The sequence below is a fragment of the Helianthus annuus genome, chromosome 16, assembly GCF_002127325.2.
Source record: "Helianthus annuus cultivar XRQ/B chromosome 16, HanXRQr2.0-SUNRISE, whole genome shotgun sequence".
In the NCBI taxonomy this organism is placed as follows: domain Eukaryota; kingdom Viridiplantae; phylum Streptophyta; class Magnoliopsida; order Asterales; family Asteraceae; genus Helianthus; species Helianthus annuus.
In genome coordinates, this window is record NC_035448.2 from 74,200,449 (window position 1) to 74,221,203 (window position 20,755).

The 20,755-nt window shown below is 39.9% G+C and overlaps 1 non-coding gene across 1 annotated transcript; it reads left to right on the forward strand.

Moving 5' to 3' along the window:
- The first annotated feature begins 17,677 nt into the window (after positions 1-17,677).
- Positions 17,678-17,784, forward strand: LOC118488691. The gene has a single exon (XR_004885235.1). It is a non-coding gene; the product is annotated as a small nucleolar RNA R71 (small nucleolar RNA).
- The last annotated feature ends 2,971 nt before the right edge of the window (positions 17,785-20,755 follow it).

The window sequence follows — 20,755 nt, forward strand, 5'->3', positions numbered from 1 at the left end:
TTCGTCCTAAATCTTGTACTTTCTTGATCTACACGCACTCCTACACCTTTCTATCTTTCAAATCTTAACTTCTAACCGTGAAATCATCAAGATTCAAGTGTTCTAGGATGATGTCATCATGGGTTCTTGAAGAACTTCATGTTTTGGCCTAAATCCACCAAGAATAACTTGGATCTAGCCGATTTCCACATAAAAAAGCAAAGATCTTTCATTGATCTAAACATATACATGGTGAAAAGGATTGAAAGATGGTTTTCCAACTTTCTTTCAACTCTTTTACACTCAGTGCCTTAAAAACCGATAGGAACGGAGCTTGTGCCGACTTACTAATCATCCTAGTAGTTGTGCGGTTCAAGATCCGGGTTCTATCCACGAGGTTCACCGATTTCGGGTTAAACGTTAAACAACCGTCCCGAACAGTTCACTGACCGGGTTTGGGTGATTCCTGTCCGATCAGGAGAACCAAGTAAAGACGAGTTTTCTGTTGTTTGAATCGTTCTCAAAATACCTCGATAAAACGACAAACAATCAGAACAACCAAGTGTTAGACGAATAGGCTGATCAGGTCAGGGTGCTGACCAATCGGACTGCTGTCCGAACGGACAGCCAACCGATCGAACAGTCAGTCGATCGACTGGCCAGCCGATCGGCTAGCACATGGTCCCACACTTAATCAATTTATTCTTTTGAAGTTGAGTATTGAACGAACTGTTGTTCGATCGGACTACCGTCCGATTGGATTACTCTTCGGATCATGAGATACTATACTTCAACACTTAATCAATTTTTCAACATGTTCGACGCACTAGGAGTGCCACCCGATCGAACAGCCGCCCGATCAGGTGACACCCTGCTGAGAACTTGTTTTGCTGAGGTACCTAGCCGATCGGGTTGCCGGCCGATCGAACGACCGTTCGATCGACCGACCTGAAAGGTAAAGATACTTCAATGTTTTCAAATACTGCAACAAAAACTTCAAAAGTCAAACCATCATACACAAACACATCTTACTCTAAGGAAGAAACAATCCACTCAAACAGCCATCCGATCGGCCTACCGACCGACCGGACAGCTGTCCGAACGGACTGTCAACCGAACGGTCAGCCGTCCTATTGAACTACCATCCGATCGACCAGCTGTCCGTCTCTCCAACACTTGTTTCCATTTTACGCGTTGCTTATCGTTATGCTATCGAACTATTCAGGCTAACCCTACTCCCAAGCGCTCCCTTCAATCCATCAACCGCTGTGAGTATACTCGAACCCTTTTTGCTTTCGCACTTTTGGGTGTTACATATGTTACTTATTCTAAATCACAATCGAACACACTATGCAATACTTTAAATGCTAACCGTTACCACATGTATTACGTGACTAAATGAATGCTTGTTGTTATGTTTACACATGGAATGTTGTCTACCTGCCTTAACGACGATAGTACTATAGTTTGGACTCAGCACCCGTTCACACGGGTGTTGTTAAGGACAATTACTTGCATGGATTACGGGGGTAATCATGTATTGCGAACTACCTCGGGCAGTCAACCATCCATGTCGATAATTAACATGCTTCATTTTCCTCTGTGTACGTGCTGGTTATGCATAAACTATTTCGAACTCTATATGCTATTATCAAACTTGTATGCTCACCTTTACATTTTATGTATTGACTTTATTTTAACGTATGTGATAGGTGTTTAAGATGCTTATCTGCTAGGAAAGCGAGGCTAGAATAAAGCTCTAGAGCCCAACAAATAGTTGTCTGTAGTGGTCAGATTATGGGTCTCTAGAAGCAGATAAACAATTGCTGTATTTAAAATTTGAGTTGTCGGACGGAAATATCTGCCTGGATTTTATCTGTAATAATTTGTTTACTGTTGAATAGTAATGATAATTGTGATGGAAACTTCTGGACAATCTGTTTCGCTCACTACCATGCCCTGATGATTCTGCCATCGGTTGGGGTGTGACACATAGTCTAGATGAGATAAACTTGCCAAAGACAAAATGACTCCCCCCCCCAAAAGGACAAACGAGAGTTATATGTGATATGATGCATCTATTTGCCTGTTTATACTAAGTAACATATCTATTTATTAACGTATATGCGTGTAAGTGTACGAAATAATTATTGACATGAACATGATACTTTTGACTCCGAATCCTATTATTGTTCTTGACTCGCACGATGAGACTGTCAACCTCGCCTCTATTACAAAGCTCATGGTTGGAGTGATCACCAAACGAGATCCTGAGCTGGTTTCCGTAGAAGATGGCTGCTCTTCCCTCTCGATTGCGAAGGTGCCTGACTACGGTAGTGACGGCGAGGCGGAGGAGGCAACCTTGGGCAACATCCTTATCAGCCGGACGAGGTCCCTGTGGCTTTGGTAAAACCAGATTGACAACACACTTGACCAGAAAAAGAAGATGGAGTACTCATCTAGAAGGTGCCCTTCCAACTGCTAGGAATTCTCCTTATTCCTATTACGTTTAATCATCGTGCCTATTCGCGCGTAACGATAACGAATGTTAGCGCATGGACCACCGCAATGGTCCTTTCCATGTCAGAGGTATAAGGACAGTAGTGTCCCCTCCTTGGTTGACCATCTGCTTGGACGAGGGAAAATTGGGGTAACTGTGCAAGACAATTTATTATTACGGGGGCCCATGTAATAACGACTTGTAGTGCATGGAAATCCTGGTGGACTCTGCGGGCCAGACTAATGATCACCATCCCTCCAAAAATAATCTATAGGTGTTCGCACCTTCATCTGGTAGAACAACACCTAGGGCATTGCTTTAGCACTTTACAAAGTAGGAAACCTGTCTTTGCCTACTTCGTCTCTGACACTTCTACCCATATACGAGGCGTTTGGGAACCGATATCTAAGCTAGTGGAGATGGCTAACACGCGGGAAAGATTCAGTGACGTTACACTCTCTATCACCCTTACATGAACAACCCCCATCTCTGGGAAAGTATACCGTATCAGTGAAGCTAAAGACCTAAGAAAACCAATGTAGCAGGAAAATAACTGCTACTTTCATATTATGAAACTTGTATGACCAAGGTGATGTAACCTCGAGTTCATTTTGTTACAAGCAATAAGTCAAGTTGCCAAGCTTATATGAAAGCTCAGTAATTATCTCCTCACTCATACATTGTTGATTATATATGCATGTGATATTGGGTGATCACCTGTTTGCTTATGGTACTATGTACCTCATAGACAATTATGGAATGTTGTCTAACCTACCCCATACCTTTTGACAGAAGAGAATGCCGCCCAGACGTGACACAGACACCAGTACGTTACCAAGGACAGAAGCCGAGCTTCAAGAACGCATCTCACAGGCAATTGCACGACATGAAGCCCTCCGCTCTGAACATAGCGGTGACACTTCCGGAAATAACCCTCCAACTGGCTGCACCTATAAACAGTTGCTGGACTGCAAGCCACTGAATTTTGATGGCACAGGAGGTGCCGTTGCATTTGTTCGTTGGGCAGAAAAGACTGACTCCGTTCTAAGAATGAGTAACTGTTCGCTCCAGCAGAGTGTTACCTATATCTCAGGGTTGTTTTTGGATGGCGCACTCTCTTGGTGGAACCTTCAGGTTCAGACCCTTGGTGAAGATGCTGCTTATGCACTGAGCTGGGACGAGCTCTAGGAAATGATGGAGAAGAAATATTGTTCTAGGGCTGAAATCCAGAAGCTTGAGGTGGAGTTCTGGAATTTGAAAATGGACGGGCCGAAGATTTCTGAGTACGTCCAGCGATTTCACGACTTGTCTAGGGTCGTTCCCTACTTAGTCAATCCGGAATTCAAGAGGATTGAGCGATTCATTTGGGGGCTTGCACCTCAAATTAGGAGCTTGGTTACTACCTCAAAGCCTCCAACCATCGCAGAGGCTATTGATTTAAGTGTCACACTTACTGAAGAAGCTCTACGTATGGGAAAAATTTCGGAATCTGAGACAAACAAGAAAGCGACTCATGTGGAGCCGTCGGGCAATAAGAAAAGGAAGTCTTCGAACCTAAAGATAGGCACCCAAGTCAGCTATGGAAGCTCTAAAGCAAACAAAAGAAAGGAAGTGAACCCGCCCTGTGGTAGGAAGGCTTATGGAGCCACTAAAAAGGCCGGAGGTAAGGTTTATTTGGGAAATAAGCCGAGATGTGAGGAATGCAATTTTTACCATGAAGGACAATGTCTGAGGCCTAAGTGTGGAAAGTGTGGAAAAGAAGGGCACAACAAGGATGCCTGTTGGGCGAAGGATCCAGACGGAAGAGATAATGGTAGAGTACCAGGTTGCTACAGATGTGGTGAAGTAGGGCACTTTAGGAAAGATTGCCCTAGGAAGAACCAAGCGAGGAAGGGTCTTCACGACCGGAGCTCGTGAAGCACGCCAGGATCCAGATGCGGTTACGGGTACGTTCCCTATTAACCAACTTTATGCATCTATTTTTGATTAATACTGGCACCAACTTTACTCCTGTATGCTTAGAACTTAAGAAACTGCTTGGCCTAGTTTCGAGTAGAATAAGACGTCCCATATTCTTTAGAATTGGCATATTGAAGGTTAGTTAAGCGAAAGAGATGATTAAGGACTATATTTTGCGAACTTAGAAGGCCGGAGCCTTCTATCACCATTGACCTGGGAAGTCATGATATGATAGTCAGCGTGGATTGGATATCCAAGTATAGAGCTGAAGTCGTTTGTTATAAGGAAAATCAGTCGCATCCCTCTTGCGAATGATGAAACACTTTAAGTACCCAACCTTCTCGCAATAGGTGCAAGGGTACTAGGCCCCATAAGACCGTGGGTCTGCGACATCTCTCATTGGTTGAAGAGACAAAGAAGCGCCTCCGAGTAGACTGCATAGCCTTCCTAGCTCATGTTTCCGATAAGGAGACCTAGGAGCTGGAGCTAGAAAACAACCCCGTGGTGGAGGAATTCCCAGAAGCCTTTCCTGAAGACTTGCCAGGAATACCTCCACAACGACAAGAGGAGTTTAGGATAAACCTCGTGCCAGGAGCAGCACCAGTGCCGAATGACACCTTACCGACTAGCTTCGTCCGAGATGCATGAGCCTCCGATATAACTGCAGGATCTGCTAGGCAGAGGAAATCTACCAGGCCGAGTTTCTCATCCTGGGAAGCCCCAGGATTACTCACAGGATAACAGTTTTTACACGCGTACATAACCTAACCTGAGAGGAACTCAGAGGGAATAATGAGGGAGAAAAGTATTACGCATGGGTTATAGGGAGATAGACAACTAACCAACAAGAATCGGAACCCTTACCGAGAACCGATGACTTGTCAACCAATTACAAGGTCCCAGCTACTACTCCAAGGTGGAATTGAGGACATGGTGTCCTTAGTTAAGGACACGAGAAGAACGTCGGCAGTTTCCACTTTGCATCAATTTCCGAGAATTGGATATCAAGAATCGGAATCCTTTGCCAAGGATTGATGACATGAACGAGCCAATTGTAAGGTTCTAGTTACTACTCGAAGATCGACTTGAGGACAGGATGTCCTCAACTGCGAATACAAGAGGAAAATATCCCTAAAACGACCTTAGGGACTCGCCTTGAGCATTACGAGTTCCTTGACGTGCCGTTTGGCTTAACACATGCACCGGCAATATTCATGGACCTCATGAATCAGGTGTCACACCCCGACCACATAAAACAACAAATCGTGGTGGAAACGTCGGGGAGTGCTGTAATAGAATTATTGTTTCGAAACCATGGATACAAAAGAGTCTCGTTTTATTTATTCATTATCATTGTCTTAAAGTTAAACAAGCAAATCAAACATAGTCTATCATTGTTATTAAATCACTAAGGCCTCGTCCAGTCCTAAGTGAGCATGCATCCTATTCGCAATCAACATTAAGCAACTTCACCTGAAACATATGTAAAAACAAAGTCAGCAAAGAAATGCTGGCGAGTACATAGGTTTTGTGAGAGTGTCAGATTCATGGCTCGTTTATACGTTGAAATAACTCATACAACTTCGTTAATTGTTATTAGAAAACCTTGTTTTATAAAATATTGGTATTGTAAAAAGAATAACCAAGTAAAAAAAGACCGGTCATAATATATAAATCGCGTTGCCATGAATCTTAACCCAAAACATTTGTTTATGTAAACCAAATCACAAATTGTTCTCGTAATAAAACTCGTATGATTTATATAGTTTCGTAAACATCGTTGTGTGACATCGTTTAAAATCATTTTCGTTATAGTTCATCGTTCATTTGTGTAAATCGTTTAAATCGTTCCAAATCGTTCACTCGTTCAAATCGTTCTCGTTTTAATTGTGAAAACTACTTTTGGTCGTCTCGCTAATAACATTCAAACCTTTGTGACTCGTTCATCTCTCAACTCGTATTAACAAACCTCCAAAGGGTAAGTTAACAATCATCAGATTTAGTCGTTACCCACCTAACCCACACATAACCATGGGTGCGGTCTGATAATGGGATTTGTCAGATCCTATGGTACCATAACCTAATACTGGTCGGTTCGGCCAAAATTAATGAATGTCATTCATTATGTAATTATAACCAACAAGCTTGTTCACATTATTTAAATCGTTATTGGTTTAGTATAAACCATCTTACTCGTTTTGAAACCATCGTTAAAACATTGAAATCGTTTTGATACATATGAATCACCCCAAAACAATTGAAAACAGTAAAATAGGGGAACTATATACTCACCTTTGGGTGCGTTTTTATATGTTAACACAATCCCTCAAATTATTTACTCGTCCTAAATTAAATAAGAATGATTTAATAAACAAAATTCACAAAAATACCGAAGTTTCTCCGATACTTAGAATTTTCACATAACTTTGAGATTTCTCGAAAAGTTATTATTTTTGATTATTTTGGTGTATTCGTATATATGTACTCAAGCGTAAAACAAATAATCTTGTCAAGTATTATCTTGTCATCATACACATATTACATAACACATTGTGACACATAAAATTTACCCATGAACAACCCATTATAGTTATGTCGAAAAACACTTATTTTAGCGTTTTGGTAACATTTTTGGGCGTCGGAAGTCACGTATGACTAACCAAACACCAAGTAAACTTAATATAAGTTAAAATACTTATTTTTATACCAAAAATATCAGTTTGGTTACTGATCTAAAACAGTTTTGTAAAAGTCCTCCGAAAAGTCGATTTTTAACCGTTTTACCGCATAGTCTTGCATCAAACGTTACCCGAACCATCCCAAATCGAAACGACTTGAAATTTAACATAACCCATGTTATTTACTGAATAAAATAATGGTTATACTCACGATAGTGCAGGTCTTAAATAGAGCATATAAATCATGCAAATTTCGCATATTTTACCACTTTTTAAGCTATATGTACAACATGTAAAGCTATCAACCCTATGTCAAAGTTTCATGCCATTATATTACACCAAATAATGTTATTTTTAGTGTTTATAACCTGTTCAAAAATATTTTTGTCATACAACCCCTTTTCATCACTTCTTGAGCTTTAAATCAACATGTATTCTCATGTACAAGTGTCTAAAGCATATCAACATTTTATATGAGTTTAGATGCATCAAATATGTGCTATATTCATGCTTATTTGCTGATGTACTTGAACATTTAACATATCATATATAGATCTTCAATCACTTGCATTTTACTATCATTCAAGAACAAGCAACAACATAAACAAGTACTTAACAAGAAATCAAACTTCAAGACTCATACACACATATATGTATGTACGGTTATATATACATATATATCACCACCATTTTTATTTGTTTCATGACCCATTTCATTTTAGATTTCAAGTTTAGTGAAAATCCCAAGATTCAAGAGAAACTTCAAATCATCAAGAACAACCAAGAATCAAAGTATGATTTAAACATAAGTGTTATACCTTCAAGATTCAAGTAGGTTGTGGGATGAGATTTTGATGATAGGAAGCTTGAAATCACTTGAATACACCTTGGAAACACCTTTGTATCTTCACACCACTTGAAACATGCTTGAAAAGGAGTTGGATTCTTCAAGAACAAGGTTGAAGATGAAGATGGAGGTGATGGGAGGGGGTTACGGTTTTGGAGGGGAGAGAGAGGAGAAGTTTGAGTGTTGTTGAAGTGTAGTGAAGATTGGAGTGTACTTATAGAAAAAAAAATCTAAATAAAATCTTATAATATCCAAGAAAATCAAAGGAAATCAAGAAATATCAATTCAAATCTTGAGAGATCTTGGCAAAATATTTTGGTGATCTTGGTGGGTCCCCTAATATGACCGTAAGTTACATAAGGGGGGGGGGGTTAAAGTGTAAGTTTTGATGGTAAATTAGATAAAAACAGGTGTTTAACTGGATACCGGGTATTTTCTCTAGCGTTTTAATCCCGGTTTATGACGTTCTGAATTATTTTTATTATTCTATAAAAATAAACTTGCAAAAATATTACTGAAATAAATTTTAGTTGCCAAGACTGGCTGCATTGTCTTCGTTTTGCAGTATAAGCACTGTGTCGCGCAGAAACACGCGGTACGCGCTTAAACTTAAAAAATAACGTTTTTAGGCGTTTTAATTTATTTTTCAACACAGACCTGATTAAAATAAATTTTTAATCATATCAGAATATTTTTGGGATTTAAATATTATCCGAGCGGTCACCAATGTTCGTTTCGTAGTTTTGTCGTAATTAGTTCTTTAGTTCAAATAAACATGTTTTTGCCATACCGAATCCTTCGGAACTTATTTTTAAGTTATGTAAAGGATATTTAGGATATGTTTGGCTTACGTCACAGTTCTGGAGTGTATGTCGCGTTAAACTGACTGTGTTTATGCACCAGTTCGCGTATAACCTTCCTGAAAGTGATTAAAGCTTGAAATCGGACTCGAATCAACTTGTAAAATTGTCAAACATAAAAACACATATAATAACACCAGAATACATTGTTTTATTGATAATCAACATTGTTTTACATTGTACGTCGATTACAGAACACAGTTGTCACAGTCTCCCATACTTTAGGAATTTCGTCCCAAAATTTTAACTAGAGGAAGCTTGTGAAAACAATTGCGGATATTTCGTCTTGATCTGGTCCTCACGTTCCCAAGTAAACTCAGGGCCACGTTTGGATTCCCAGCGAACTTTGACCAATCGGATTCGTTTGTTCTTCAACTGTTTGAATGTACGGTCCACTATCTCCACAAGTTTCTCAACAAAGTGCATTGTTTCATCGATTTGAATCTCGTCGAGAGGAATGTGAAGATCAGCATCAGCTAAACACTTTCGCAAATTGGACACGTGAAAAGTCGGAGGAACATTTCCAAGCTCTAGAGGTAGTTCTAGTCGACATAGGCAACCTTTCCAATTCTTTCAACAATCTTAAATGGTCCAACATATCGTGGTGCAAGTTTTCCTTTTTTTTTCCAAATCTCACCACTCCCTTCCAAGGTGACACCTTGAGTAGCACACGGTCTCCGACTTGAAATTCTAAGGGCTCGTGTCGCATATCCGCATAACTCTTTTGACGGTTTCGGGCTGTCACAGGATTATCGCAGATTTTCTTGATTTTGTCTGTTGTTTCCAGAATGAGCTCAGGTCCAGTAAGCCGAGCTTCACCGGTCTCATTCCAACAGATAGGTGAACGACATTTTCGACCGTATAGAGCTTCGAATGGTGTCATATTAATGCTAGCATGGTAATTATTATTGTATGAGAATTCGATCAAGGGCAAATGAGAATCCCAATTACCACCAAAGTCTATCCGCATGCTCTAAGCATATCCTCCAAAGTTTGAATCGTTCTCTCAGATTGACCATCTGTTTGGGGATGATAAGCAGTGCTTAGATTCAGTTGGGTTCCCATAGCAGATTGCATGGTCTTCCAAAAATGAGATGAAAATCGAGCATCATGATCAGAAATGATATCCAAAGGAACACCATGTCATGATACAATCTCGTCTACATAGATCTTGGTAAGCTTTTCAGCAGAGAAATCCTCACGGATTGGTAAGAAGTGAGCAGATTTTGTCAAACGATCAACTACTACCCAAATGGCATCATGACCTTTACTAGTACGCAGTAGTTTAGTAATGAGATCCATGGCAATGTTTTCCCATTTCCAAACTGGTATCTCTGGTTGTACAAGCAAACCAGAAGGTCGTTGATGTTCAGCTTTGACTTTGAGACAAGTTAGGCATTTTGATACATACAAGGCAACATCCTTCTTCATACCAGGCCACCAATACTGAGTGCGAAGATCCTTGTACATTTTATCAGCACCAGGATGGATAGAATAGCGAGACTTGTGAGATTCGTCCATTACCAAGGTGCGAAGATTGTCCTGATTCGGAATACACAAACGATCCTGGAAATATACCCACCCATCGTCTTTCCTTTTGAGCTTAAGCTCAAGTTGAAGTGGTAGCTCACTTTTCAATAAGCCTTTGATCACACAAAATCGTTGAACTTGAAGGACACGAGATTGAATATCAGATAAAGTTCGAACAGAATGAAGCTTGACTCGTTCCTTTCGACTAAGCACATCGGCTATGACATTCGCCTTACCAGGATGGTAGCGGATCTCGCAATCATAATCATTTAAGAGTTCAACCCAATGTCATTGCCTCATGTTCAGCTCCTTCTGATTGAGAATATGCCGGAGACTTTTGTGGTCTGTGAAAACCACACACTTCGTTCCATAGATGTAGTGTCTCCAGATTTTAAGTGCAAAAACCACAGCTCCTAACTCAAGATCATGAGTCGTATAGTTCTTCTCGTGAACTTTCAGCTGTCTGGACGCATAAGCTATGACTTTACCTCGTTGCATAAGAACGCAACCAAGTCCTAGATTCGACGCGTCACAATAGACAACAAAATCATCATTTCCCTTAGGTAGAGATAAAACAGGAGCATCACAGAGCTTCCGTTTCAGCGTTTGGAACGCTTCTTCTTGCTTAGGTCCCCACTCAAAAGGCTTATTTTTCTGAGTCAAAGCAGTGAGTGGAACCGCGATCTTTGAGAAATTAGAAATGAATCGACGATAATAACCAGCAAGACCAAGAAATGATCGAATCTCTGTAGGTGTCGTCGGTGTATTCCAATCCTTAATAGCTGCTATTTTGCAAGGATCCACATGGATACCCTGCTCATTGACTATATGACCTAGAAACTGAACTTCTTTAAGCCAGAATTCACACTTGGAGAATTTAGCAAAAAGTTGTTCCTTCTTCAGAAGTTCCAAGGTCAAACGAAGGTGTTGTTCGTGGTCGGCTTGAGACTTTGAATATATGAGAATATCGTCGATGAACACAATGATGAACTTATCTAAATAAGGTTTACAAACCTTGTTCATTAAGTCCATGAAAATAGTTGGGGCATTTGTCAAACCATAAGGCATGACAGTGAACTCGTAGTTCCCATATCTTGTACGGAAAGCTGTTTTGGGAATATCTTCTTCGAAAATACGAAGTTGATGATACCCAGAACGCAGGTCGATCTTGGAAAAGCATGAAGCACCTTGTAGCTGGTCGAAGAGATCATCAATTCTAGGTAGGGGATATCGATTCTAGATGGTAAGCTTATTAAGCTCACGATAATCGATACACATTCGAAAAGATCCATCTTTCTTTTTCACAAAGAGTACAGGAGCTCCCCAAGGTGAAAAGCTCGGATGGATGAATCCTTTGTCAGACAACTCTTGAAGCTGTTTCGATAACTCTTGCATCTCCGACGGTGCAAGGCGATAAGGTGCTTTCGCAATCGGGTTGGCATTGGGTACAAGATCAATATGAAACTCGACTTGACGAACTGGAGGCAAACCAGGCAGTTCATCGGGAAACACCTCTGGATAATCCTGAACAATCGGAATATTCTGAATACTCTTGCTCTTGCCTTTCTCCTCGGTGACATGTGCCAGGAAAGCAACATATCCTTTTCGCAAATAATTTTGGGCCTTTGTACACGACATAAGCTTCAAACCTCCAGATGGTTTCTCACCACGAACTTCCAGAACATCGCTAGACGGAAGAGGAATACGAATAATCTTATCGAAACAAACCACCTCGGCATGATGTTTGGTTAACCAATCCATCCCGACGATAATATCGAAACTCCCAAGTTGCATCGGCGTGAGGTCAATGGGAAAAAGATGGTTATCAAGGTTTAACTGACAATCACGAATAACAAAATCGAGAACAAGAGGTTTACCAGTAGCAACTTCGACAGATAAGGGTTTCCTCAGTTTAGTTCTAGTATCGCAAGCAAAGGTTCAAAAGACAATGAAACAAAACTTCTATCGGCACCAGAATCAAAAAGAATAGATGCAGGTCGATTGTTAACGAGAAACGTACCGTTGACGACGAGGTTGTCAGCTCGAGCCTCGTTTGCATTCAGATTGAATGCTCGCCCACGAGCGGGATTCGCATTCGCATTGACATTGACATTCACGTTCGGATTTGCATTTGCATTTGCCAACCTCGGACAGTTGTTGCGGTAGTGACCAAGCTCTCCACAATTGAAACATGTACCCGATGGGAATCTAGCAGCATTCCCCTGAATTGGAGCTTGATTCTGAACAATCTGATTCTGACCCAAACGACAGACGTTGGCCAGATGCCCAAGCTTACAACATGTTGTGCATTGCTTACAAGCTTGTTGTGCAACATGATGACCGTTGCAGCGAGCACAATGAGGTGCGGTACCAGCATACGCTTTCTTCGCAGGCGGCTGAGCTGGCGGGTTCTGAGGGTTCTGAGCAGTAACTGCAAAGTTCTGAGCACCCTTTCGCTTTCTCGACTTCTTCGACGACTCACCTTTCTTACCCTTACCCTTACCCTTTTCCTTGACAGATTCGGTCGACTTCTTCTTATCACCCTTCCAGGTAAGTTTACCCTTCCTGACTTGCGACTCAGTCAGGGTAGCAGATAACTCCATCGCTTGGCGAACAGTAGTAGGATTAACACCGGTCACAATATCCTGAATGGAATCGGGTAAACCATCGATATATCTCTCGATTGCTTTCTCCAGAGGGGTAACCATAGTGGGACACAATAGACTGAGTTCCTCAAAACGATCCGTATACGCACGGTGTTCACCCCCATCTTGCTTTAAGTCGTCAAACTCCCGTTCCAAAGCTCGAATTTCGTGACGGGGACAAAACTCCTTCATCATGAGAGCCCGAAGCTCTTCCCATGTCTGTGCTAATGCCACTTCGGCACCCCTATCGCGCATAACTCCGTTCCACCAAGTAAGAGCTCGCTTCTCAAACACACTTGATGCAAATTCAACCTTACGCCCATTCGGACATTGCACATATCTGAATGTGCTCTCGATACTTTTGAACCATTGAAGGAGTGTGATGTGCGTTAGGTGTAATGTATTTTTGATGTATATTTTAAGCCCTTTTTACACTTTTAGCCAAGTTTTAAATTTATAAAACACGATATTTACTAACACTAAACACATATATGGGCAAGTGCACCCATCGTGGACGTAGTATAGTGTTGGTAAGATACCGAGGTCGTCCAACGACACAAGAGCTTTTAGTACCGGTTTATCCTCAACGTCTAACCAAATCCAAAAGTTAGAAAAGAATTTTTTAACTAAGAAAATAAAAACTAACTAAATGCTGAAAAATAAAATAAAAATAAAAACAGATAGACAAGATGAATCACTTGGATCCGACTCATGTATTAGTATAACCTTTGATTATTTTTGCACTTTTGCACTTGTTTAAGAGATTATCTTAGTTATTGTAGTAGGCCCCTCTTTTGAAGGCGACGTTACCCTCAACCCAGTAGTTTGAGTCAGCAAGGATACAATCCTAAAGGGTTGGATTATTGGAAGATAATGAATTAAGTTATTAATGCAAATTATGGTAGGCCCCGCTTTTGGCGGTGACGTTACCCTCGACTAAGTAGTCTGAGTCAGCAGGGATACAGTCCTAAATAGCCGGGTTATAGTATTAATAGTAGTTAACTTATGAGGGGGTCAAAGAGTTTGGATCCCCGCCATCCAATACCTATGGGCATTGAAGGAGATCCTACTAAATTTGACCTAGGTCCCTTGCAGGACCTCTAAACGCTGAACAAGGGCAAAACCCTTACCAAACCGTTCCCTTAACCCCCGACCAGGTAGCCAACATACCTCCATATAGACCGTGGAGATATGAATGGTGAAAATCTTTTATTTTATATAGACAGTAAAATAATGCCAAGACACCACGGACAAACGATAAGGAAAGATCACCTTCAACATAAGCAACTAGTTATTAAAGTCATTAATACAAAACCAAATAAAAAGTGCAAAAGATTAAAAATAAAAAGTATTATACTAAACACTTGTCTTCACCAAGTGATGTAAGAGACTTAGGCAAACATGGCCTTGATTGTCAAGAACTCTTACGATCAATCTTGGATCCCGAGACGACTCACACACTCTATGATGGACAATGGATGATGGTGGTGGATGATGGTGTTGTGATGGTGGTGGGTGGTGGATGAAGTGTGAGAGTGGTGGTGTGCCAAGGGATGAGTTGCAATGAAACCAAGCACTCCTATTTATAGGCTGAACAGAAGGCTGGGCACGGCCCCGTGCCCGCTGGGCACGGCCCCGTGCCTGTCTGACACTCTCTCTCTTCATTAATTGTAATTCGCAATTACAATTAATGCGCCTGCTGTACTTTCGCCACGCCCCCGTGTTCACTGAGCACGGCCCCGTGGTGGGCAATAGAAGCTTCTACTGGTTTGGCTTTTCTGCTGCTTCTTGGGCACGGCCCCGTGCTGGCTAAGCACGGGGCGTGTTCAGTCTTCTGCCTTCTCTATTTTGCTTGGGAGGATGCTGTTGAGGGGTCGGGCAATCCACTTATATTCCTTTTCTTGTATTTATGTTAGATTTAGCTGTCTTTTTGCTTCTTTTGTGAATCTGAGCTCATTTAATCCTGAAAATACAAAAGGAAGACAAAAACACTCTTTTTCCAACATTAGTACTAAAAAAGGGTTAGTTTTATGCCTCATTTGATGTAATTTATATGTTGCATTTTACACACATCAAATACCCCCACACTTGAACTTTTGCTTGTCCTCAAGCAAAACTCTTTAATATGTGGCTTACACTCCCAAGAAGAGAAGGTTTTGGCTTGTCATAGAGTGTCGGAAATCCAAGATTTTTTTTTTGGGTTTTATTTTTATTTATTTACAATCCTATTCGTTATGATTTATTTAGAACGTTTCATAGGATAAATTACTTATTTGGGCATAACATGCCTTTTTTTAAAATTCCATTTATATACAAGTTCACATACCTCACGGGAGAAATCACTCACACTCGGCCGAAGGTGTATTTTTAGTGAATCACTCGAGAGCGGCATGGAACTTATTCCTACCATAAGCTTGCCAAGCAATCAATCCTCCTCCTTTTTAACTTGTTACCTTTGTAAATATCAAGAGGACTTTTTTGGGTAAAGGCTTGGGCTAAAGGTGGGTGAGTGGGTTAGTGGTTAGTAGAAAAGGGCAAAAAGCGTAAAAAGCGTCGGTTTTCATAAAACATTTTGTTTTAGTGACTTTTTATTCTTAATGGAGTATTTCTTCAAACAAGCTTTTTGTTTTAAGAGCTTTGTTTGTTTATTTCTAACTTCATCTTTATCATTTTTTTTAGTCACACGAAAACCGAGCTTGTTACTAAAATAAAGGGTAAAAATAAAAAGGGTTTTGGTAGGTAAAAGGGTTTTAGGGTAAAGAAATGAAAGGTTTTAGGCTCAAAGGGGTTAACTAGGGGGATTTTGGGTAGGTGGTAAAAAAAATTGAAAAATAATGGTGTGGAAAGAAAAAGGGTTAGTCCTAATGCCTCCATCATTTACTTACTTGGGTTTATGTTAGGACCGGTTTGACTCCGAAACGATTGCGTATGACACGTTCGACGTGCGGAAACCGTGAACGTGAATAACCGAAACACACGAGACGTACTATTAACGTGATTCTTTGATAGATCTGAAAAGATACAAGAACCGTGAATCACCTTTTGCCTTTCTCTCTCTACTTTCTCTCTCTAGCTTCTCTCTCTAACCTCTAAGCTCCAAAGATCAAAATGGCAAAAAGTCTCTAACTAAAAGCCTAAGGCTTCTATTTATAGGCCAAAGGTGATAAGGAATCTTTCCTTATTTACAATAATGCCACCTTGCCTTTAGTAACAAGATATTACATTGTAAACACTATAGTTCTTCTGTTTCAGCTACGAACTGAGATGACGGAGGCGATAGACATTAATGTACCAACAGTTTAAGTTGGTAAGGACCGGGAATGAATCGTCGTGGCAAGTTCTAGAGTCGTAAGAACCAAGCGGCTATTCACACAAGAAACGAAAAATGAGCATTTAGTCTAAAGATGTATATTTGTATGCTCAATAAAGGCTCAAAATTCACTTTTTGTGGGAATGGGTTTTTCTATGTGATCAAGTATATATAATCAAATTTTAACTAAGCTTGTCATGTCGTTTCGTAATTTTCTTATGTTGGTTCTTTTTATCACGACGCTATTGGTTGTAAACTTGTAAAAATATAACCTTATTAATCTTAGAATTCCCAACTTAAACTTTAGACAAGTAAAAAAAAATTGAAAATTTTTGAAAAAAATTTGGGGTGATTAGCGGCTCCAATAGAGTTTTGTGTAAGGCTTGTTTTTAGGACTTGCAAAATTTCAAGGTTTTAGCATCCCCCCACACTTAAATTACACATTGTCCTCAATGTGTCCCAAAAATAAATTTTTAGGTTGATTAGATGTGTAATATGCTGTTAAAAAGCAAAAATTAATGTTACTGGCAGTCTGGACACGGCCCCGTGGGGACCGGACACGGTCCCGTGATCAGGTGCTAGTAACGATAATTAAGAAAAAAAAACAGAAGCCTAGACACGGGGGCGTGTCTGGTGAACACGGCCCGTGTCCAGTTACCTGAACTGGGCATTTTTCTGCAGGGGGTTTAGCACGGGGTCGTGTTGGCTGAGCACAACCCGTGTTGAACCTACTGTAACGGAGAAATTGTTGACGTGTGGCCTTGTTCTTGTGCATGGGTCCATGTTTCTCATTTCCCTTATCATCCTTTACCACCATGAGTGTGTTTTATTTCTGCAAATTAAAACTAAAAGATTAAACTAAGCTAAGGATAGTTCCGCGGAATGCCTCCGTGGTGCGCTACGTTTATAAGGGTCCTTAGCTAGACCCAATGTGAGGTTATATATTTTCCGAGTGGGATGTTTTGCATCCCATGTTGCACCATCGGAGAGCGGCATCCAAACTCGAATCAATAACCTTCATGTAGTTGACCGGGTCATCGTCCTCTATTCTCCTCCCAACCCCGAACTTTACTTCATCATCTCCGTACCTTAAGGTGAGCGTTCTGTCATTCATGTCTACCATAGCTTGTGCGGTGGCTAGAAATGGTCCCCTAGTATGAGGGGGACTTCGGTGTCTTCTTCCATATCAAGTATAACAAAGTCGGCCGGGTAGACAAATTCGTTTACCTTTACTAGGACATTTTCGATGACACCTTGTGGGAATTTGACGGATCGATTACCTAAAAGTCCCCCGGAGCTAGAGTCAAGTGTCTGCCTTGTGTGTGGCAACAACCCATTATAGAAAGTGGATACTTGTTGCCATATCGCAAGGCCGTGATGTGGACACTTTCGCAATAGCTCCTTGAACCTTTCCCAAGTTTCATATAAGGATTCCTTGTCCTCTTGTGAATATGTATTAATTTCAGTCATTAATTTAGCCGTTTTAGCGGGAGGGAAATACTTATATAGAAATTTTTGGGCTAGTTCATCCCAGGTGTTTACCGATCCAGCTGGGAGGGCGTTAAGCCAAGCTTTTGCTCGGTCTTTTAGTGAGAAAGGAAACATTCGAAGGCGGATGGCGTCATTTGATGCTCCATTGATCCGAAAGGTATCACATATTTCTAAGAAATTAGTAATATGTAGATGGGGATTCTCGTCCGCAAGCCCATGGAAGGTTGCGGAGTTTTGGAGCATTTGTATCAAATGCGACCGAAGTTCGAAGTTATTGGCTTCAACATTCGGTGCATTGATAGCGGCGCCAAGGTTACCTACGGTGGGTCGTAGATAATTCATGAGAGGAACGACCCGCTCGCCTGATAGACATTAGTACATTGTAGGTTGTCATGCACACAAATAGTGGCTTGAGTTTCGTCGGATTGAAGAACGCAAAACAGTGAGTTCATGTCCCCCTTTTCTCTTAACTGTTTTCGGTTTTATAACTCTCGGGGGTGGAATACATGTTGCATATGTTTAGACAGTATGAATTGACTATGAACTGAACTATTAGATCATGTGAGCATAGACTAAATTTGAAATGCCATTAACTCATAATTAGGGACGAAGGTTAGATCTAATGGGTACGGCCGAACCCCACTCATGGTACCTGTGACCACTTGAGTGCTTCGGTGTCCCAATCGAGGTGAATCGACATCAGTCGAGGTGAATTGACATCAGTCAAGGTGAATTGACATAGTCGAAGGTGAATTCGACATAGTCGAGGGAAATTGACAAGGGTATAAGCCACTTTTGTTTCTAGAAGTAAATTCCAAGTTTAGATGTCATCCACTTTTGTTGAATTGTATCTTAGTCGAAGGTTGTGTTGTTTGAAACTTAAATAACTGGTATTTGTAATACTTTTACTTAATGAATGGATGAACATCGTTTTGATCATATAGTTGTTTATTATGATTGAATGCAATGATATTAAACCTGTCACACATCATACGCTTCCGCAAAAGTCAGGGTGTGACAATTTCGGAGTTGTGGAAGGTGAGAAATGAAGTTGTGGGTTCGTATTTATAGGCTGGGAATGTTTTGGAACGAAAGGAATTTTCGGGCGGCAGGGCCTCTCGTGCGAAAGGGGGCCTTTAGCACGAAAGGGTTATTCCCTTTTGTACGAAAGTTCAAATTTGTTGTTTTCGCGCGTTTTGGTGGTTTTTAAGCATGTTAAATGTGTTGGTGAAATGTGTAAATGTAATGTATGAATAAATGAATGAGTTTTGCGTTATAAACAAGTATGGATTTGTGTATAATTGTGTCAAGTATGCACGTATAATAAATGCCTAACAAGTATTTACGAATTATGTATAACAATATACATAAAAAGATCAAGCTTTTATTATGATTCAAATTTCGGATTACAATGATTAGAAATGAAAAACGAATACAAGTTTCCATAAATAATATACAAGACAAACTTTCTAAATAAGGAAAGTTACAGAAAGCGAGGCGTTACAGTTGTGGTTTATTTAGTTGCTTGTTGTAGGTATTTTCATCACTTAATTACCGTTGAATTGCATGTTAATATTTTCTTGTTAAAACAAATAAACACAAACAATTTTACTTCAAACATTTAAATTTACTCACCAACTTATGTTGATCCAAAAATCTATTATTACACATAATACATGTGAACGGGTTTGAAGAAGTTGATGATGACATATAGAGATGAGGCCTTAAAGAATAAAATGGATATTGTTATGTTATGTTTGTATTTCAAGGATATTTGAATTAATTTTTGTGAAGCATGGTTTATATTTGATTATAAATAATATTTCAACTTTTAAATATTTTGTCGTAAGTTGTGAACAATCAATCATACCCCAGTCACCTAATCTGCCACAGGGCAGGGTGTGACACTATTCTTGACGAGACCATTCTACAAAGATAAACCCGTCGGTTTAGACTTGGTGTTTCTTCCCAACTGTTCATGGTCGGGTCGCTTGGACCCTATGTTAGGTAACAATTATTTGGGTTCCCTTTCAACTTTAACAGGTTAAATGGGTAAATCATCCACATAATAAGAAAACAAGTCATAGGTCAAACGGGCCACAAGCCTTCCAAAGTGTATTTTTAGTGCATGCAAGCTACTAAATCACTTTATTCTTTCAAGTACTATTGAAACCATATATATCTTTAATAAGAAAACTAGTAAATATCCCCGCGCGTGTTGCGGCGGGTACAAATGTAAAGTAGTTTGGATTTGTATCATCAACACGTGAATCGTTTCTCAACAAAAGTTATGTCAAAAGTAGATAAACTGAAGATGTACATAAAAATAAGCACGAAAACGTATTATATATGACCCGACTTATTTGCGAAAGAAATTTACGTTGAACACCAACTTGAACTTATACCGACACGTACATAAAAATAAGTACAAAATTATGTTTTTTTTAAGTCGCAAAAATGGTACCACGCGTTGCTGTGGCGCCGAAACGTAAAGTGAGTCGAATTTATACAGTCTAATGAAAAATATTATCTTTGACCCGACTTGTAAAACAAAATTTATGCCAAAACGTAGATCATATTAAAACGTAAAAAAGGCAAAAAAACGCATAATATTTGAGCCTACCCATTTTCAAAGAAACCTAATCGGTTTGAATTTATACCAACACGTACATAAATATAAGCACGTAAAAATGATTATAATATTTTTAGAAAGTTGAAGGGTTCTAAGTGCCAATACTAAATGTTGAAGGGAAAGGCTAAAAAAACATACTAAAAAAATTATGTGAAAACGTAGATCATATTAAAACGTAAAAAGACATATTATATCTGAGCCTATCCATTTTCAAAGAAATGTAATCAACTTGAATTTAAACCGACACGTACATAAATATAAATACGTAAAACATGATTATACAGTTTTTCAAAAGTTTTAGGGTTGTAAGTGGTAATACTAAAT